This window comes from Haemaphysalis longicornis, unplaced genomic scaffold (assembly GCF_048455015.1).
Source record: "Haemaphysalis longicornis isolate Haplotype H1 unplaced genomic scaffold, Haemaphysalis longicornis Haplotype H1 scaffold_6, whole genome shotgun sequence".
Lineage (NCBI taxonomy): Eukaryota > Metazoa > Arthropoda > Arachnida > Ixodida > Ixodidae > Haemaphysalis > Haemaphysalis longicornis.
The window spans coordinates 30,740,635-30,747,081 of NW_027526407.1; positions in this window are offsets into that span (position 1 = coordinate 30,740,635).

Below are 6,447 nucleotides of genomic sequence, written 5' to 3' on the forward strand. Positions count from 1 at the left end.
TCGGGTATTTCTCCTGTATTTTGCACCCGGGCTACTGCTGGACGACTCTGCTTCTCTGCACCGGTTTCTGTTTCGATTATGTGCAGGCTTTTTCTTACAGCGGTGTGCCTCCGCTAATTTCTTCTAACCTTTCAACGCCTTTTTGTCTGAGATCACTCCCCCTGCACTTCCTTACTGTTCCACTGCTCTGGTTGTAGCCCTTCATCAACAGCACAGAGCTCGGACTGAGGGAACAGTACTAGTTGGTCTGAATTCCCGGTACTCGGCTGCGCCCTAGTGACCGCGTTGCGAATCCCTGACGCAGAGCAGCCCGCTTCACTATCTAACCACTCCACACTGGCCTTTTAGAGGATGGGGCTGCTATGATTATTCATACGAATTTCTAATGGGCCAGTACTGAAGCCTTCAAGCCTGACGCTATTCCTACCAGTGCATGGAGCGGCAGGTGCCTCAACCTCAAGTAATCTTCTTTCGGAGACCGTAAAACCAACTGAATCAACAGAGCCACTGGGCGGCAGCAAACTGTCCTCGTCTAGCGTGTTCTCCGAGGGCTCATCGCCAAGCGCCTGGCCTGCGGTTGGGCGACGCCCGGCCAGTTCAATGTCTCGAGCTTCGAACGTGACGGTCTCCTCAGCAGGTTGTCTGAAGAAACAATCGTTTTTAAAGCAAAGCTTTTTACCTATACCCCCCATGGGTTCTTTTGCGACCGTTGGTGTCATCAGAAAACTCTTGCAAACAAATAAAAGAATTTACTGCACCGCCAGGAATCGAACCTGGAACTAACAGAGTAACAAAGCAAGAGCCCGTATTCTTACCGATTTAGCTACGAGCCAAGCGGAGATGGGGAAGACAAGTGGTGCACTGACCAAGCACATCTACGGGTTTAACCCCTAAATTCTCGCTAAATGCCACGCGATAGCGATTAAACGAAGCTCAACCAACCCCTGGCATCTCAATTCTAGTACGCCAATGGGCCTGTGGCTTCCAGTGGTCGCGAAAAAAATCTCAGTTCCTTGTCGTCTGACCTCACGCCAGACGATACCTCAGGAAACACATTCAAATACTCCTTGATGGCCAGGCCATCACTTGAAACCCCAGCATAAAATCCTGGGCCTACATCTTCAGGCCAACACCAAGAGTAACGTATCCTTGCAGTGCCTAAACACCGCATCAATAAATCATACACATGATCGGGCGAGTTGCTACCAAGAAGCGAGGCCTAAAGGAATCCGATATTTTTCGATCAGTTCAAGCTTTCGTCCTCTCCAGAATCACTTACGTCAACCCCCTGCCTTCTTGTCGGCAAGGAGGACATAAAGATGCTTTATATGATGATTACAAAGGCGGTTGAGCAGGCCGCTGGTCCTCCCATGAGAGCGTCCACAGAGAGGCTGATTAGCACGGGGCTCCACAACACAGTGGAAGAGTTCACAGAGGGCAATCTTTCTAACCAGCAGCTCCGAATGAGCAGACCTGCAGCGGGTCGCAGCATCCTTCACCATATTGGCTTGGCAGCACAGAATGTCACATCGTTGAGTACTCCCGGACTCTTGAGACAAGAGCTAAAGATGCTCCCTTTGCTTAGAAATATGCACCCCTCACACGACAAGGGTCGCCGACAAGCACGGGCTCAAGCGCTCAACACCACCCTCGGCGGGGATCTTGCAGTTATCTACACAGATGCCTCCAAACATCGATGGCAGCCGTCCGCCATATTCGTGGCTACCTCCAGAACCAACCTCCTTGCGTGTGCCTCCTCAAGACCGAAGACATGATGGCAGCAGAAGAGGCAGCCATCGCCTTGGCTCTCAAACAGGGATTCGTAAACTAGTCACCAATTCTAACAAGCCTACCGGAACTACATGTCGGGTTTGGTGTCCCGACCTTCACTGTGTGTGCTAGAAAAGCACTCCCTAAATGGTTCCATTCAGCTCATCTGGACACCCGCTCACGCTTCAATGGAGGATGACGAATACGCCCACCAAGCCTGCACTTTCGCCCTCGGTGCTATGGAGCTGCACGAGGACAGTCACCTGCTTGTGGCGTTCAGGGACATAACCCAGAATTATCGCCTTCTGAGGCATACCCTACCTTAGCCTTACCCTGACCTTTCCATATAACAACAAACTACCTTACGGCTCATACAATCCGGCTCCTCCCCACGCCGGACGCGTTTTCGCTTAATGCACCCGAATCGCTACGACGCTGCAAGTAAATTTTGCTCATAAGTAGGAAATCTCTGCCACATAATCGGGGTGTGCTAATTTAGCCCTGAGCACCCTCCTCGCCTTCTGTCAACTACCTAACAAGAGCAATCGGAGATGCTGCTGTCCAGCCCCTCTCTGCCTACCCAGCTTCACGTGGTGGACAGGGCACGGGCGGCGCGGACTGAATATGGGCTACAGTGAAGAAAGAACCACTCTCCCAGGCCTCACTCTGGGCTGTTCAGAAATCTGAATAGAATTATTTCCTCCCTCTCCTTCTTTTCCTCCTCCTCCATCGTCTCTGCCACTGATCTGATCGCCTCCGTCCGCGACGGCAGAGACGGGGAAGTCAGATCGTCTGACACCGGGTTTGAGCTTTTATTTTATAAAGAAATTTCCACTCATGTGCTACACCAAAACAACTCAACGAACCACCGTCCATGCCTCATGCAATAATTTAACCTGAGGAAGGATATCTCTTTTAAGTAATACAGGGTGTGGTTAAATACATTTCACTTTTCTCTGGTTGCACGATTTGTAGAGCGACGTAAGTGAGTTTATGTGATGTTTCATGGGTAATCGTTGTGGGTGCCGAATGCAGCTTTGCTTTCCAACCACATTCACCGAGTGGATTGGCGCGAATTTTTTTTTTTTTTTTTGTGCTCGCTTTTACTCGCGGTCTCATCGTGACCTGCGACCTGCGTTCTATCAAGCGCACGTGCTCCTTCGCCATCGCAGATTTTCGTGCTTTTCTCCTCACGTACCTCGTAGAGCTCAGCGACCCGCGTTCCTTCAGGCTCACATGCAGCGCGTTCACCGTTTCTTTCCCGTTCCTTTTCCGCGACGCGCCGAGTAATTCTGCATGCTCACGTTCAAACTGTACCATTTTAAGTTTGCGCTCCCTTTCCTCAGCCTCAAACCTTCTTTTCTTGGCCTCAAGCCTTTCCCTTGCTTTGCGAGATTGTTCTATCTTAGTATCCAATCTGGCATGCACTTTGCGGCTCTCTTCATCGAACAATTAAAAAAACTGCTCTTTGTTCAAACCTCGCGTTTGGACCAACGTCAACAACCTTCCAAAATGCATTCTCACAGCTGGTCAGACACGTGACAGGGCCCGATGGAAATATCCTGGTTTAGGATAGATCAATCCTGGAAGGCTCGTCAATTGCTTTTATTGCCCTATGAAAGGGTGGGGAGGTTGCCTCTACCAGCTCAGAGAGATGGACGCAGCAAAGCCGTTGGCAGGTTTAACATCACACCCATTTAATGCACACTTGAAAAACCCTAACGCAAAGCATTAAATAATTAAACTACACACAAATGATAAACACTGAAACCTCTAACAATCCCAAAACACAATTCAAATGTCAACCCAAAAGTCTCTACAGTAACGTTCTACAGAATTAGTTCATACCCACTCATTACATCAACTCCTAATTAATGCATTTCGCACCACCACTCCCTATCTGTGTACTACGACTGCGTCTCTAATGAACTGACCTACCCGGTCGTCGGCGCTGACTTGTAGCACCCGTTGCGTGGCCGTGACTTGGTGATCGCCGTCCTCGTCTGACTTCGGTGCCGGGGTTCGATGCGCGCTCACTCCTTGGACGGCGTGGGCTCCGCGTGTCCTGAAGTTTCCTCGGTGGCTACCCCCTCGTAGTCGCTGCCGCTGGAGGTCCCAAGTATACTCGGAACGAACGTAGACTTTCGGGACCGTCGAAGCGCAGGTCGACGGAGCGTAGTCGTTGGCTGCTGGTGCCCGACCGATGCCACTGGGGCCACGAACGCACAGGTTCGTGGTGCACCTAGAAAGCCGGTGCGTATGCGAAGTCGACCCGCTCCCGCCCAAGCTCGGCAGGCATGGTCGATGACCTTCCCCCTGGCTTGTTCCTTCAAGGCCACGTGCTCCTACCGCCCCCTGGTTTCTTGCCTCTCGGTTTCTTGCCTCCAGGTTTCTGGCGTCCCCCTTCTCTTTGTGCGCCCCGCTTTTTTCCCCTCTGGGCTGTCTCGTGGCGCTCTCTCATTGGCTCCCTCCATTTTCTATGTCCATATGCGGTCATCACGCCACTGGTCTCCTACGCGGCGTTGCCAATTGGTTGACCAGCGCGCTGCTATATTGAACCATAAAGCTTCGGGGTTTAGGCGCTGGTGTTCTCTCATTGGTGCGCTCCTGGTGTGCCGTTCAAATTGGCATTTCTTTTTTCCTTTTTCCCTTTTTTAAGGGTTTCGATGCATCCCCTGTCAGGGGGTGCCCTTGACACATGAGACATGGTGTGCATAATGTTTGAGGTGTTGCTAAAGACATTTGCCTATGAAGCATTATAAGCAACTGAAATTCAGCTGCTTGATATTTTTTTGTTTTTTGCCGGATAAAACTTGTACTTTCAGTCAAGCATTTGCGGGAAGTTGTGTCTTTAACCCGCATTTCGTGTTTTTCATTTGTGGTCAGCTCCCTAGCCATACTTTGTTTCTTTTTATTTTCCGCTTCTTAAGAGAAAGAGGGAAACGTTTGACTGAGCAAAACAAAAATGCTTAATGGCATCTCCAGTTCAGGAAGCTGCGAGCTTCCACAAACCATGCAGAAGATGGTTGATAACGCGTCGCTGGCTCAGCGGTTGCAAACTGCTCAGTGCGCATTCCTACCGCTGCTCAAGGGTTGGGGGTGCATGGCATCGGGATGTAATGGAGAGAACCCTACTAGATTAGCCGTTCTGATACGGAGATAAAGGATTGGAAGAAGTATGATAAGTTGTTGAGGGAGATGAGCAAGGGTCTAGTGCAGTTGAAATAGGTTGCGGCCTGTAGCAGGCGTCACGTTCGGGCCTCTGCAGTAGTGAGCGACAGATTTAAGAAAGCGAGTATGCCGGTAGTGAGCAAGAAGTGATAATATCTGGCCGATATAGGGTGAATGGCTTGTAGAGATGCGGAGTCGTCTGTTCTCGAACGGGAAGCCCAGTAGCAGAGAAGACAACTTTCGGCTGTCCTTTTTGACCTGAATATTTTTTTATAAAACACAATGATTACATCGAGTGCTCAATAAGTTCGGGGAAGAATCTGGTGGTCAGTAGTAGACCGCAACAGCACAACTCATAGAAGCAGATAGGCGGATTATCACCCCAAATGATCTCTATACCCCAAATGGTGTGACTAAAGGGGCTTGTAAATTCCTTGTAACGTGTAAAATGACACAACCACCCCGAGACCTTCTTGTATTTTTCTTAAATATAGAAAAATGGTTAGCCAATGATAATTCGCAATTACCAACATCAGAGGAAAGACACATTAGTTACAAGCACAATGTCCGCCGAACATAATTCAGTGAACGAGCAAAGGCGGACCTGTTTATAAAATAAGTTACGGAAATTTGCCAGGAGTATTGGCAGTTTTCAAGAGGAACGATTTTTCAGTCAATGTTCTTTAGCAGCTGTGGCACATGACTCATTTAGAAGTACCCTCACTCTGTTCCATAGCAGGGATACCTCGCCCCGGCAGGGGCCCGATAGTACTAGTTGTGGGGCTGAGATGGTAAAGTCGGTTATTGAAGACAAGTTTATCAAAGAGCACCTTGTATTTTTCACCAGGTTGCTTCGTTGCGTGAGAAAAGTGCCTATGCTGTTTTCTGATTAATTGAATTCTTGGCGAAAACTCTTCTCGATGTATCCACGTTCCGACTCTACGCCTTTGAGCTTCCATGCAATCTTCAATATAATATTATTGTCTTTAATGTTGAGATGTACGACAATTTTTGGGAGGACAGTTTCCGCGTTCTTTTCACCGATTCTGTGTGCATACTCAATCTTTCCAACCTGTATGTACAAGATTTTGATCAGCAACTTGGTAATCATTCGTTCAGTCTCTGCCCCCTTTCCCGGTCTGCCATTAGGAAGGCCCTTTTACCCTTTCAGCCGTGAATCCGTGAATGTTTTTTTTTTGTGTGTAAGAAAACTGTATGCGGGTTTTCTTCATTATTTGGCTTCTACAAGCTTACAAACAAAAAACTGAGCTTTTGATGCAAGTAATCAGCTATCAAATAGGACACCTAATTAGGTGACCAAGCACTTCAGATTTTATATGTACAGCAGAAAAAACTCTTTTGCTTGTTGCTCTAAACATTCGAAATCAGTGAGCCCACGTGAAAAGGATAAGAATGGTAATGCAAGTATTATAAGATTTACAGCCACATCATCAAACCTTCGGTCCTAGGGGTCACCCAGACGTCGCTTTGGTCTTCAATGCAATG